This window comes from Crocodylus porosus, unplaced genomic scaffold (genome assembly GCF_001723895.1).
Source record: "Crocodylus porosus isolate Cpor-Errol unplaced genomic scaffold, CroPor_comp1, whole genome shotgun sequence".
NCBI lineage: Eukaryota > Metazoa > Chordata > Crocodylia > Crocodylidae > Crocodylus > Crocodylus porosus.
In genome coordinates this window covers 28,493,498-28,509,865 of record NW_017728909.1, presented here as the reverse complement: position 1 = coordinate 28,509,865, position 16,368 = coordinate 28,493,498, and positions in this window count along the sequence as shown.

The following is a 16,368-nucleotide window of genomic DNA, read 5'->3' as shown; positions in this document are numbered from 1 at the left end:
AAAAAAAAAAAAAAAGAACATTGTTTTGTCTTTATATTAGACTGCCAACAGTAACTTTGCTTGCAGGAAACCAAGATCAACCTGTCCTAAGACTCGAATAATGAGGCAACTCATCACAAATTGCAAGAGCGTGGGGAATAAACAAAAAGAAAATCAACTGCTAGTACACAACCAAAACAAGGACTTATTTAGCATCTCAGAGCCTGGAATATTGGTAAATCTTGGTCAGAACAGACAGTAGAGGAGAAAAAGGGTGGAAGTGTTATAGTGCATAGCAAAAATGCATATATTTTCTATGGAGTTCAGGATAAGGTAAGAGGCGGGTCTGACTGATGGCTCTGGGGGGAAGAACAAGTGCAAAGTCAAATTCTACTGGCTACTATAGACATCTGCTCAGAAGAAAGAGGTGGATGAGCCTCTTTTGACCTAACAAATCAGGCAAAGGACATGGTATGGTGCTAGGAAAGACTTCAATTACCTATGTAGTTGTTGAAAAAGTAATACATACAGCAAAATAGAGACTTTCCATCAAGGTCTTGGAATGTGCACTAAGCAACTTTTTTTTTCAAAAAGTGAAAGGAATTATTAGGAAAGGAGAAATATCAGATTTGATTCTGACTAATTTTTATAAGAACTTAGAGTAAGGTGTTAAAAAACAGCTGATTTAGAGCTGTCCAGAAGAAATTTTGTCAAATATAATTTCCTTCTTTGACAGCCTAATGGGCCTACTGAATATAGGGAGGCAGTAGTGCAATAGATTTTGTCTTTAATAAACCTTTTCATATTGTTCCATATGACGCTAATAATCAAATATGAAAAACTGTTTAGACGAAGTCACGGCAAAATATATTTACCATTGGTTAAATACCTCATTTCAAGAAGAACTTATCAGTGGTTTTCTGTAATTTACTGCTGAATTGAGAAGATATTCAGCTGGATCCCACAGAGATCTGTCCTAAACCTGGTTCTGTTCAATAATGTGTTTTAGATAATGGAATAGAGAAAACACTCCTAATATGCAGATGACACAATGATGAAAAGAGTTGCAAGCACTTGGAGGACAGCATCAAACGTTCCAGTGAGCTTGAGAAACTGGGGAAAGAATCTGAATGAACAAGGTGAATTTCAGTAATGGTAAGTGCAAACAACTGTGTTTAGGAAGGAGAAAAGCAAATGAACCCATAGAAAATGGGGAAGATCTGGTTTAGCAGCAGTGGTGCAGAAAAAGATATGAGGGTCATAATGGACCATCATTGGTATTAATATCATTAAACAAAAGGCAGGTCTCATTTTGAACTATTTTAACAGGCATCCAAATATAAAACATGGAAGGTAAATTATCATTAGCCTTCCCAAATTATTTTGTTCTGGTCCGTGCTGGTAAAGCTTTAACTGGAGTGCTGTGGTCAGTTTTGGATACTGCACTGTAAGAAAGTTGTAGACAAATAGCATAGGATCCACAGGAGCATAGGCAGGTTTAGAGAGAGAAAAGGTTTAGAAAACAGCCCTTGATGAAAAGCTAAAGGAATTGTGTTCTTTAGAAAAGAGAAGTCAAAGGACACATGTGATTAGAGACTTTCAAAATGTAGGGTGTGGGAGAAGAGTGCATCCCACCTTAAGCCAAGTAGCTCAGTGGTTAGGGAACTAGCCCAGGGAACAGGAGGCCTGGGTACTACACCCTGCCTTACCCAGAGGAGGTTTGAATTTATTTCCTGCTCCCTACAAAAAGTGTTCTAACCATTAGTCCACAGGTTATGTATTACCCAAGCTCCTTGGCAGTGCTGCTTTTGAAGCTGATCTAATGTTTCTTGTACTTAGGAGAAATTGGATAAACAAGACCAATAACATTGCTACCCCACTGGGAGACGAAGCCAGACTTGAAGTGAGAGCCTCTTACTTTTTAAGGGACAACAACTGTGTCACTGAGCCACACAGCCACTGGCCTATAGTCTTCCCTTGGACTTTCATTTAGTTGTCCAGTGAGCTAGACGTAAAAGGAGGGCTGGCGAGGAGTCTGAACTATGCTTAGCTTCTGGTCTGGATCCTGTGGTAGGGTTGGGTAATCCCTGGTAGTCAGAACTCTGCCGGGAAGCAGACATTTACATTCAAATTCTTTCTGGATGTTGAGAGATCTAGAACCTGGGTCTCCCATTTCCTGGCCTATTGCACTAATTTTTGAGCCTTCAGAGTAAGAGCTTGGGAGGATGTCCTCCTCCATTAATATATGTGCAGGGCAATTTTATCTAATCACAGGGTACAGTATCCAGAATGTAGTTATGCGGCTACATATGTACCACTTAGGTGCATGAACAATGAATAGGATCTAGCCCTGAATGACTTCTTGAAGCCCTCTTCGAATCTTACATTTCTGTGAGCTCTTTGTCCGATGCAATCTAATACCTTTGGGTTACTAATTGAAATTTGGCCCACATGGATAGTGACCAAATATTATCTCCTGATGACTGAGGAATTATGTGAAACTAGTTGATGGCCCCAAGCCAGTTTCTATTTGAAAAGTACCTAGATCACAAAACCTGCTAGCACAGCTGGTAACACCAAGTGAATGTGCAGTTTCAGTAGAATGAAGCTGACTGGAATGTGGGCATCATTTCATGGATAAGTTTCAAACAGACTGGCTTGGCAGCACAAAAAAGTTTGAAATGTCTGACCCCATACTTTACTTTGTGAATAATGAGGCCTTCAATGCTCTTACCCTGCTACATTCCATGAATAGTAGAATCAAAGAACATTTCTATGGGAAAATAATTTAAATGAATGACATTGCAGGAGTTAATGCATAGTTTTAGATTAGACCTGTTCAGTAATTCTGAGGCTGGGAAGACCAAAGTGCAACATATTTATAAAACTAAAAGATTTGTTAACCACCTTACTTTGACCCTTAGTATTTGGACCAGTTTTCTAAAACACTGTAGGTGTCCTGGATATCTTCAGAATTCTTTTGCAAAATGTCATTGGAACTGTGAATATCTGAAGCTCGTGACTGTGTCTACCAGCAAATGGCCAAGTAAAGTGTGTCAATGAAAATCAGAAAACCAATCAAAGCAGCCGTGCAATATAAAGGGTCTCTTTTTGATTTTCTAGTTTTATGCATATTTGCTTTAGATTGTGTTGTATATCTTTCCTCAGTAGCTTGGAGAATGTGTACTCAGTTTAGTAACCCAGGAAATAAATTACAGAGTAATGGCATTTAGGAGAGTGTAGACTTTTGCATATTTTGTTGTGTATATCATATAATCTTTAGCCGAAACACCAACTTTCCCTTAAGGAAGACTACATAAAGAATCTATGTTTGTATTGTGAACAAATGCCTACTCTATGTATCTTTTATATCCGTGCCAGTTATAAGCACTACTTTGGGGAAAAGGTTATTTTTCTTTATATAAGTAAATATACAAGTTTTAGAAGCTGGATGCCTATAGCTGAAAACTGGTTTTAGTCCCTTCTTTCACCTATTTCAGTCTAATGGGATGCTGCAATAATTACATGAATGTCAGTGACCTTACTTTTTTTTATACTGGTGTAACTGGGAACAGAATCCAATATTAATGAAGCAAAGGAACATTTATAAGAGAAGACTATGCAGTATTCAGCCACAGGGAATAGGGTGGTCAGCACTGGTGGTCTCTGAATATTACTCTCTCTATTTTCACCCAGTGATTGCTGTAAGAGTCAGTGACTTCGTATAAAACGGTCATGATTTTGTCCATGTGGTAAGGCCTTAGAAAGGGGCAAGAGTAACATTTCTTACAACAAAGTCTGCCAAACAAATAATATTGTTCATGTGGGCCCCCACTCAATCCCCATGTGCCTCATATAGCCATGAAAAAAAATAAGTAAGAACTGTTTAGAACAATATCTGCAATAATTAAGATCAAAGCATATTTGAAGGATAAGCACTCAGAATATTTTGGGGTGCATTATGTGGCAAGAACCTAAAACTCATGGGAGTAAAATTGGAAAATTCTTCAATGAACTGAAAAGTCTACTATTTGCTTGCAAAATCTTTTTATGACACAATTTTAATGAAATATATCTATACATATATTACACCATCAGTATAAAATGACACTATACTTCCAAACAGTTAAACCAGCTCTGCACATCCAGTCTTTGTACAGACTTAGCTATATCAGTATAATATTCAGCTGAGTTGAATTGGCCCAACTTGTTTTCATGAATGCAATTATATCAATTTTTTAAAGTTTATATTTAGCTGGTACTCACATAAGCTTTGTCTTTACTGCCAAAAAGGGGGTATTTTGCTATTGAGATTTGCTTCAATTAGTTATCTCCATGTGGAAATGTAGTAAAGAAAATTTACAGTTAATTTCTACCTAACTGCTGCTAGTCAGGGTAAACCATATACCACCCATTTAGGACTGACCTTGCCTAGCTACATCAAAATGGAACTATGGGTGCCTGTACATGAGCCGGGAGCTGCTTTGACATGCTGTTAGTACAGCATGTTGGAGCAGACTTGATTAATTGAGTCTGCTGGTCTGTGGTAATTACCACATTTTCCCACCCCCCTCCCCCCCGCCTACTCCCAAAGCATGTGTTAAAATGCCTTGCAGTGCTCAGCCTTCTCTAGGATTTTATATTTCATTAGCTGTCTTGATGTAAAAACATACTATTTTGGAGGGAATACACAGGATTTGTGAGTTAAACCAATAAAACTTTTTAGATGGGTGTATTTACACATGCGATTAATGTTACTGAATTTACTCCTGCACAATTTACAGATAAAAAGTATACCTTTGTTGCATGCATTCTTTCTAAAGTGGGGTTAAAATACAGATGATTCAATGTAGGATGGGGTTGAAGAATTACTGTTGCCTGAGGGCCTGGGAGCATTTAAAGGACAAAAATTTGGTGGATGATACCAGAAGACATGTTTTCAGGATGAAGACATTCACAAGCACCGTGTGAGCCTGTGGTTTGGACTTGGAACCAAAATTACTCTTGGCAAAAGGCATCTTGCTATATCAGCAAAATTCACGTCCTTGTAACTTTTTTGCATGATCTGTCTTTGATTAATATGCCTTTGACTTTAGCATTTCCCAGAGCCCATGCAAACTAGTGGTTTAACATTGCATTAGGAATGCTGTATGTTAGAGAAGACAACAGGAAGGCTCAAGAGATGAGTAACAGGTTATAGGGACTGTCACCTCTAAATGGACTGTTTGAGTTTAGCCCAGTTCAGTAGTGACTGAAAATCATTTACATTTCCTCTCTATTCTGTGTGAAACGAGGTTAGTGGTCTCAGACCACTAATTCCAAGTCAGGACATCCATGCTAAGTCCAACTGGTCTCTATAGGAGCATGGTTAGGGCTATGATGAATACTTTGGAAAATCCACCCTCAATGGTTTAGAGCACATAAATAAACAAACTACGGTAAAAGGAAAAATTCTGTTTAAAGTCATCTGTCTGTGACTAAACCATGTCTGATGAACTGAAGATACAAAGCAAATGTTATCCAAATCTCTTATTTGTAATTAACATGTCCCCTAGAACCATTTGTGGAAACCATTGAACAAGAAACAGTTTAACTGTGCCAGGCAAGAAATCATTCTTGGAGTTTGCCAGAGCTACTGCTTGGTATAAATGCTTCAAAAACTCCCCGCTCCTGTTTCCCCTCAAGGCCATCTCTTTCCATTCGACCTGAGAGATCTAGCAAACAGATTCTTTATAGCTCAGAATATTACAATGAATTGGTCAAAGTAATGGCTGCTAAAAAAGAAGCCAATAAGAATAATTTTCAACCGCAGATAACAGGTTTATGGTGCTGGTTCTGTAATGGATCAGTCATTTGTATTTAGTTATGCAGCAATTTCTATAGCCCTCTGTGACTTATGGAGTTACAGTTAGAGGTAAATTCTAGTTACTGTTTGGCAGTAACTATTCTGGCTTGAAGGCATCAACGCTGAGCAAGTTTATGTACAGTGCAGTAATGTCTGCCTTACCCTTTCTGTCAAACTCTTGGTATAGACAAATCGACACAGAGCAAGTTAAAGGAGATGCAGATTTAACACAGAGCAGTTGATGCCTAGCAATAATCTATGGGCTTGTTTTAACCACTCAGCAAATCAAGGCCAAACGATGGTGATTTAGCCCAGCTTTCTTGAAACCTAAACTGCTCTGATTTAGTTTGTACTTGCCAGGGGATAATAAGGAAAATATAAAGCATCACTAAACATCAGCTGCTCCATGGTAAGCCCTGCTTCTTGTTAACTTGCTAGAATTTATTTGATCCCATACTGTCAGTTTTAATACCAGGTCAGGCCAAGGCTCTCAGTCTCTGAGGGTAGAAACAGATGCATTCATGCTACCATAAAACTATTTACGGTGGCACAAATGGTACCACCGTAGACGGCCCTACCTTTTGTCATGCTGTATCAGTGGCTGCAACAAAAGGTAGTATAAGATAGTGCCTTCCCCAGCTGCACCAGGCAGGGTGTTCGAGAGCCTTGAGGGGCCTGATCCTGTGCACCCTGGGAATTCCCATGCAGGATTGGGCCCCTTAGGCCCCAGGAACACTTTCTGGCTTTCTCTGCTACTCTCTCTAAATGGAACCTCTCTAAATGGGAAGGCCTGCATAGATTCTGGCATAGAGGCATAGGACCCAGGGAAACCTTGGTAGCCCATGCATCCATGTCAGGACCTGAACTTCATGTGGAGGCATAAGTCAATGCAGGTCCTGGCAAGAAGGTGGGGGGTGGCACAGGCCATAGGGAATTCCAGGTGCCCCATGCCTCTACACTGGGACTCGTGCTTCACATACCATCATAGATCAGTGTGGAAGCCAGCTTGGGTCCCAGCATGGAGGCATGGGCTGCCAGGAATTCCTCAGGTCCTGTGCTGTCCCACCTTCATTGCCTGGAGCTACACCAGCCCATGTTTTATGCAAACACATAGGTCATTGTACGGATGCACATCTATGTCCTGCATCTCTGTGCTGCTCCACACTGAGACCCATGCCAACCTGTGCCAACATGTGAGATGCAGGTGCCAGCAAGGAGGTGCGGGGAGCAAGGGACATGGAAGGGATCCTCAGGCACTGGGAACATGTTGCCCAATAAAGTGGGCCAGAAGTGGCAGGAAAAACACGTGCATGTGGCTTGAAGCTAAATACAACAGGCCTGCTTCTCAGCTAGTATAAATTAGGGCTAGTGGAACAATACTGGTTTAAAGTTGCTGTAGTTAAGAGTAGAAACAGGCCTGTGAGTGCCTTCATAATATACAGTGACTTGATCAAAGAAAGGGTCATGCTGCCCCAGCCTTTGTTTTGATACATCAGACAAAATAGTTTGATGCACGGCTATTTGGCTTGCAACTTACCAATGTATAAAATATACATGAAAACAGAGGTGTGCAAGTACCATGTTGATCCATTCTTCTTGTCTGTTTAGATGGTAAGCATACCACCATTTGTTTTACATCTTCCAATATATTTTATGTTGACTACTACAATGAGTTCAGACTTCTAATCTAGCTTTCATATTTCCACTAGTTCTGCTGAAACTGAGTGTTAATTTTTGTTTAACTTGTTCTGCGCATAACATGTGCCTTAAAAACTAGATTGTTCACTTGTTAATGGTTAAAAATGTCTAAACAATGGTTTTCACATTTCTTCCTAGTTTCTCTTGGCTTGTTTTTAACAGTAGTTGCTGCCCATTAAAGTTTGAAGAACAAAGGTTAGTCACAACACTTCAGTCAATTTTAAGAAATAGTCTCCTCTTGATAGGCTTGTATCAATCACATTGGATGCTAAACTTGGAATACTTCTTCATTTGCTCCTCAAAGCTTACGTGAATTACTTGAGTAGTCATACGGGATCAGAGTATTGATTTGGAGAGCCTCAATTTTTGATGCCTGCCTTAATTAAAAACAAAAAATTAAGGTAAAGTTACTACCCTATAACCTTCAATTAGGATTAGGGCACTATTATGTTAAGAGCCATGCTAATAAATAAAATGGGATAAATGTGATACTAGAACTGTAGTCACGGGTGACTCACTCTGTTTCTTCCAAGAAGTGTACGGCATTGTGATGATTTAGTAATATGTATTGTTTAGAGCTGATTGGGAATTTATTTGACACTGGCTTTCCTCAGAAAATGAGAAGTCATTTCACAGAGCTTTCTCAGGTTTTGTTTAGTTTCATTTCATTTCATTTTCGTTTCCTTTCTTTGGTGAAACTGGTGTTTCTGGCTAGCTTGCCTGGCGAATGGTTCAGGACTCTGGGCTTCTAGGAGCTAACCATATGGCCTGCCTTTGGTCCATATGGATTTACAGGAGTCTGAAACCCTTTGGCACTCCAGCTCTGAGTAGGTCTTAGCTACTAGTTTGTAGCATGGGGCCCAGCTCAGACTGGGTCTCTCCGTTTCTAAGTTCCCATCTCCATGACCCAAGGCAAGGATCAGAGGCGTTCTAGGCTCCCTGCCCTGGGACCAGTCACCTGGAAACTCGAAGATCCTCAACTCGAGTCAGGTCTCTCAGAGCTTCAAGGCTCCCTAGAGTGCGCTAGGGAGACTCTCTGGGCTGCCCCGATTCCAAAGGATTGCTCTAGGGAGGTCTGGGGGGGGGGGCAAAGTGGGGAGAGCAAGCTGGTTTTTTTTAATGTTTCTTTTTTGTGGGAGATCCAGAAACTTTTATTTTTTTAAAGAGGCACAACGATGTGGCTGGGTGCCCAGTACAGCTGCCACACATAGGGGCAGCGGCAACTTCTGGTTGCTGCCAGCACCGTCAGCGTGACAGTGCAATTGTTGGATCAGCCATTTTCTTTTTTTTTTGCTTTTTCCCTCCACCTTCCCCAGTCAGCATCTGGGGTAGCTGCCCTGGTTGCTTCACCCTAGTTATTCCATTCTTTTTTGATCTGACTCAGTAGTCATCTTTTTCAAATATTGTAATTTCCCACAGAACCAAAATGCCAGGTTCTGACCGACTCTATTGCTGATGCCATATCACTTTACAAAATCCTGGGTATTGAAGATATTGATGAGAGGGGGGCCTGAATACAGTAGGCTCACTGCAAAGACCTGAAAACAATTTATGCCTTCATAATCTAGTTATCAGGAAATCCAGACTCTTCCAAATTACATGCCAGTGTCACTTGTGAAATAAATAGCATTCAGAACAATATGACCACAGTGTTATCTTGTTTTGAAAATGATTGTGTTTGTGTTAGGCACCTGCCAGGCTGACTCTCCTACATAAACAGAATAAAGATGCTAGAATTGATAATAGATATTAGTGAGACAATTTTTAAAGAATATCAGATTGAGAGTTGAGATGAGTGGTGTGTGAAATTTCAGAAAGATGAAATTTAACAGTAGGAAAAGCTTACGTGCAGTTAAGAAGAATTGTTCTGTAGCTACTGATGAAGCTTGTAAGATTCTTTATACTTTATTCTAAGAAATTAATATTTGGTGCAAATATTTTTAAAATCCTTTGCATAGGCAGCCAGAGAGCTGCTATTGTTTGCAGACAAATGGAATTACAGCATAATACTTTCCCAATAAAAAAAAAAAAAAAAAAAAAAAAAAAAAAAAAAAAAAAAAAAAAAAAATCCCTGTCCTGAGCTTGTTACAGTGGTGCTTGTGTTTAGCATTACTATAAGGTTGGCTAGGATGTATTATGAGAGCTAAGGCAAAACCTGATTATTTCCAGAACTCAAGACATGAGACTATCTTTATGATAATCTTTTATCTTGCCACATCTATCTTTGTCTTGTTTGCACCTGGTCCAGTCTAAATATGATGTGGATGGCAGATCCTCAGGTACCCTGAGGCCCCAAAATTTCAAACAAGGTGATGGTACTTCCCACTTCAAACTAAAGAAATCCATCATGGCATCTCTGAGGTATTGACAAGCATGTTCCTAATCATGCTGTTGCATACTGAAGTTTTGTTCATGTTAATATTTAAATTAGATTGTCTTAATCTAGGGCAGTTTCACAGACAGTTTTTAAAGGCCAGTCTAGGAACATCCTGTGGCTTGTATATAGGCACCATGGGGTGCTTCAAGTTTATTCAGTTTTCACGCAATTCTAATGAGAGAGAGACAATTTAGCCAGCAGTAATTATGGCGTTCTCAAAGTGGAAGAATAAATGCAACCTTGTGATATCATTAATGTAGTTATCACTATATAAACCCAAATAATTTAAAATCACTGTCAGTAAAAGCAATTTCCAAACCAGAGCTGAAGCAGCAGACCAACACAAATTCATACAGAACAGTTCAGTGAAAGGCAGGATGTTCCTAGACTGGCTAAATATTATCAGCATTATTCCAGTTGCTTCCTGTGGCTTCTCTGATGCATGAGCAGGTATGGGACCAGTTTTCCCCCAAGGAGCAGGGAAATGACTCACAGGTTTGTGCACCAGCTGTAACAAAACCCCCAGTTTTTATTTTTTTTCTCTTTTAAAATGCATTCCCTTGCCTTCCCCTGCCTTTGTTTCTCCTTCTTATTCCTTTTGGATAAGTATAAGTAAGCTAAGATGTAGGATAAGCTTTAACATTTTATTTTAGGTTGTAAGTTTTATTTTTCTCTCCCCTCTGCAATAAATGCCCTGCTATTTTGATATAGATATCTACTGTTTTATAAGTGATAATTATTATGTTTGTATTTTTTTTTACTGCTTTTATATTGTGTGATTACTGTTTTAGGCCTATATATGTAAGTCATGTCAAGTTTCCATCTTGTAATGGCAAGCCTTCATCTTATCCCCATGCCTGGTTGTGTAACCTATGACTCATACTACCCCTCCGATGTAACTTGGTTCCTGAATGAATGGGGATGAATGAGGGTGCTTGAGAGACAATGACACGTTGTCAAGACAATTTTAGGTCTAAAAATAGTTCCTCCTTAATGACCAAACTATCAAAACCAGTATCTGGACCAATGACCCAGCCATTGGAACCACCCTCAGCATTTTTCAAGAAACAAAAGATGAAGCAACCCACCATTGTGCCAAAGCTGCACATGCTCAGTAAGAACATCTGAAACCCTCTGGAACAGGACTGACCTTGCCTAGACAGGCCCTCCTCATAGGAGATCAGAAGTAGTCTGCCCCATAAAAGAGGTAGTGAAGACTGACTCCTTGGGAATGCCATTTCCATCTGGACCAGCACCATGCCACACCACCTATCCAGCCAAGAGGCTCTGCCGGCGACCCCCTCTGGACAACACTGAGCTGAAGGAGACCCTGACTGGCCATCAAGGACCTGCTTTCAGCCTGGGATAGGTAGATATCACCTGCATATTTCCTCCTCCAATATGGACTCTATCTCTCTCCTGCTGGACTTCAGTCCCTGCACCAAGCCTCTTTAACTCCTGCTGCCATTGTCTGTGTGCATGTGTGTGTGTGCAAAGGAATCAATAAGACATCATGTCACCATCTCCCCTGTTCAATAAAACCACTATTTTTAACCCCAAATAGGGTTGTGTTTTACTGAGTCCCAGTCCCTTCCCTATCTTAAATTCTGTTCTCTGTCTCTCTTTTTCCCCCTCGGCTCCAGCCCTCCACCCCGCCATTTTCCTGATCTCTCAATTTTGTCTCCCCTTTCCTGACACCTCTCAGCTCCTCTCTGTCCTTTTTGTGCAGGCTCTCAGCTCTGTTCCCACCACTTTTACCTCCTCTCTGTTCCTTTTCTGCAGGTTCTCAGCCCCGCTCCCACTGCTTTTTGCCTCCTGCCACCTCTCCCCAATCCCTATCTCTCTCTGCCTTCCCTTTCACCCTCTTTCTCTGTGGTCTACAGCCTCCCTGCCCCCCACAGCCCCACTCCCAGTTTTCCTATCCCCATGTACCTCTCGGCTCCCCTGTAGCCTCCTTGCTCCCGCTTCAGCCTCTGGGCTTCTCCCCAGCATTGCTCCTTAGCTTTGCCGGCTTTCTGCTTTCAGTTAACACCATTTAACCTTAAGTTACCCCAACTTCCTTCTAGTCTGCTGGTTCTAATCCCAGCGCTGTCAACTTTCATCTCATGCTCCACCAACAGTAACCTAAAGTAACCCTAAGCCTCAGCTCATCAGCCCAGTTCTCTCTTGTCTTCTGGTTCTATTCCTAGTCCTGGCAACTTTTACCTCCTACACTTTCACTCTCTCTCTCTTACCTTAAACTTCCACCAGGTATCCCAAGTACACCAAGCACATACATACACACCACAATGCCCAAGTTAGGAAATCACTTATGTATATGTGTAGGTGAGTGGTATGTATGTGAACTGATATACATGTGTGCATGATATACAAATTAGTGATCCGTGTGTGTGTATTGGGTGTGCAGGTATTGGTAATTGATTCTGGGTTAATTTCTTTCGGTCTGTATAGTGTGTGTAGGTGCATGAATTGGTGATAGGTGTGTATTTGCCTAGGGTGGTAATTTTGGATCTGTATGTGCCTGAATTGGTAGTGTGTGTGTGCACGCCTGCTGGGGGTGCATGCACCTAGAGTGTGTGTGTGCACCTAATTGATTTTTGAGTGTGTGCATGTTCAGTTGTACACCACGTCTTCCTGTCTAACAGCGCAATATTGAGATCCTGAGAGTTGGCCTGACCCCAAAGGGCAACACAGCGTGTAACATAGAAGGATTCACCAAAGCAGAGAGTAGGCATTTGTTGAAAGAAGCACCTGTTCAGCTGCGGGCTGCCCAGGGCTCTAGTGCATCATCTTATTGCTAACCTGATACATCTGCTCTTGCTTCATGTCATCCCTTTGCGTAATGTATCATTCCTCAAAAGAAATGAGTTTGTGGCTGACACTATACTTTCTTAGTTAGGTTAAGGCCCTTTTGGGTGCCCTGAAGTCCTCCCAATATAAGCCCAAGCTGAATTCATTGCATTTCATTATACTCGGTTAATTCATTCTTTTTTAAAACCACAAGGTCTCTCACTGTGGTGAAAGGAAAGAGCTAATATGCCATCTTATATCAGGTCATAAAAATCTACAATTGTGTAAAAACCTTATTGCAATATGTAAGCTACAATATAGCCAGATCTACTGTAACAGCACATAATCATAGTATGACACAATCCAAACTGTTAATAGAACTGCCCTTTTATATCTTATTTGTATTCCGGTCCTATCTTGGCCAGGCTGACTCATTTACAACCCTAGGCACAATGTTGTGGTGCAGATACCAGTAGAACCGTTAATAAGCAGGTCTTATTACGTTCATGCACACTGGGCCACTTCTTCTGCTGAGTCTGTCCTCTGCTACATGCTGAGGAGGGGCTGTCAGGAATCTGGCATCTGTACAGAGTAAGATTTAACCAGCTGGCTCTGTTTCCTTAGGGACCATTTGCTAGCTGGGGATTGCTGGAAAGCGCTGTTTTCTGGCCACTCTCATTGTTTCCCCATTCTGTTCTCTGTGCCAGGGATTATGGGGAGGAAGACATAGAAGCTACAGGAAGCAAATATGAGGCTAAACATCTTGCTTAATAAATCAGCATGGAAGTCATAGTCCACGTATATGTCACTAAAGTACCCTCTTTTATGTGATTTATTTCCTCTTAGGGAATGGTAAAAATATAATTTTGTTTTATGAGTTTTTAAAGAAAACGATAACTTCTGTCATCTGCTTTTATGTCTCTTAAGCAAGATGGGTCGTGTAAAATTATGGTTGCATGTGCCTTGTATGTAAACAATGTTGCTTGCATGTGGTATATACCATCCAAACAAAGAGATAGCTAGGTGTTGGAGAAAGTAACAGAAGTGCAAAAATTGGTGGCAAGGCAGATATAGTTGAAGTACAGTTTTCCAATGCGTTTGTTTTCTTGTTTCTATGCATTTGTTTCCCCTCCAGAATCCAAATCCTGTTTATCAATATGATGGAGAAAAGGCAGGGTGACCTCACAGATTTTAATGGATTTCCACTGACTGGTGACTGACTAGCATCAGGTTTATGAAATTGGGTAGAAGGCTTGGAGAATTTAATGAGCTAAGGGAAGAGGTGCGGGGAATTAATTGAATGCTTGGAGTAGACTGAGGGCATTGCGGGGCTGGTAGAGCAGATGAAAGTGGAAAAGAAGTTTTACGGTCCTGGGCTACTGCTGCTGTTACCACTCCCACTGCTATAGCAGCTTCAGCTCCATTCTGGCTGGGTGCTCTGCCACCTGACCCTGGTGCCCCATTCATTCCCTCCCTGCCCCGTATGTACATAGTGGGTGGTGGGCTATGAGTGCTCTGGCAAGGCTTCCCCAGGGGCTGTGGAGGGAGGGGGGTAAGTGGGGAGACAGGAGCACTATTCCACTCTCTCCCCAGATACACTGTTCAGTGTAGTGTTCCTTACCCAGATCCTATGACCAGGGAGGGACAGGCAAAGACTCCCAGTGGGGTGGGATCCAGCTGTCCTCTTATAGCCAGTGTTTGGGTGAGTGCCTCATTTGTTCCACCCTAGTTACTAGCCAAGGCCTAAGTCTGTGCCTCATGGAGTGCAGCTGAAGACCTCTATCCAGCAGAGAACATACACAGAACATCTTAAGCATCTGGACAGGTCTTTGAATAGCTCCGGCATCTTCAAATCATGACCATTCATGAGGGGAAGCAACTGTGCCCAAACATGCCATATGACTAATAAAGCCTATTTTATTTTTAAGGTGTTTTTCAGACCTTTGCATTACAGATATACTTTGATGATATCCATTATGGCATTCACTCCTGAATTCTAATAGGATAAACTAAACATAGTATTAGAGCCTACCAGCTCCATTGGAAATTCTGTTGTTTTGACTGGGAAATAATAGCATGCCAAACACTTTCTTCCTCATCATTTTCCTCTAGTGTTCCAGCTCTTTTGATCACAGGGGATTTCACTTACAAGCACATCTCAGCAGCTAAGGAAGCTAAGTGTAAGTGAATACATGGGTAACAAAGAATTGTATGATTGAGAAGCCAGGGTAATGATACAATATCTGGCTTTGATGCCCCAGAAAAGTGCTAGAAGTGTGTTGCTATTGGAAGTTCTCTAATTTTCAAACAAGATAGACAGATGACTAATTTTTGTCATCCCCATAAATTCATGAGATGTGTCTCATGAATAAATGGAATTAGCTGCACACAAGGGAGTTAACTGATTGGGAATTATATTCCACCTACCTAAATTCTTCTTGCAATGGACTTCTTTTCCTGTCTTAAGTTTTTGAGGAGTATTAGTCTTTGGTAATAGTTGCCTCATTTCATGTCAGAAGTGGATGACTTTCAGCTGTGGGCAAATTGATGTTGACACAAAACACCAACTGTTTTTGAAGTGTGTCAGGATTCACTTAGGAGATTCTATGCAAGTGAAAGAGAGATTTAATCACCTTATAAAAGAATAAAAAGGATTATCTTCTGTCACAGCTTCTCTTTTACAGCATTTATAATACCAATTTATATAAAGGCTCGGTGATTTAATCAAAACAGGTTACTCAACATTAGGCTGAAAACACTTCCAAGATGTTTGAAATTTGTTGAAAACTTCAGAACTTGCTAGACATTCCACGAGACATTTTTAGAATGGGCTTTACTGATAATACAATCTTTAATTTCAAGTAAATTATACAGAATGGAATAGAAATTCTTACAGGATTAGTTTATACATAGCAACATAAAAAACATTCTCATTTATGGCCCCTTCTGTTAAATTGCTCCCTCAAGGGCAATATATTATTTAGCACCCACTCAAACTCCAGTGTTGCACTGGACTTGTTCCCTGTTCCAACATAAGGTGAATATTGAGACTTCTGAAAGTAATCTCTGTAGTTATTATTCATTATTCACAGTCATTTGCATTCTTCTCCACTTTCTTCTTTCCAGTGTTTTTTGACTGTCACTTTGCCTTTTTGGCAAAGGTTCAGTGCTATTCTGATTCTATTCAAAGGGATTTATCCAGCCCCAGTCCTTATTGTTGCATTCATTTTGATGCTGTCTACAACTAATTATCGTTTAATCAGGTACATATAAGGAAAGTTACTTGCTCATACATCAACACACCATGCTGAGGTGTAATGAACATGCAGTCCTCACAATGTTCCTTACTCAGCCATACCTCATAAAATATTTTATATAATGCAACTTCAAAAAAAAAGAAGCAACTTTACTAGATGATACACCAAAGTGACTCATCTGGTGTTCAGATCTTTGTGCAAAAGCCAAACCAATGGTGATATGGCCTAATTTTGTATTTGCAGAGCTTTTTACTGGTACTTACTAATCTTGTTATGGCATTAGACTGCCCTGGTTGCTTTACAAAGTACTGCACTGAGCAAAGGGCTTTAACAAACATTTCACTTTTGACTGAACTATGTTAATTTTGGGCAGGTAATCTGCAGTAGTTCCAGAAATTTAAGCTGTAAAATAAACATGAGTG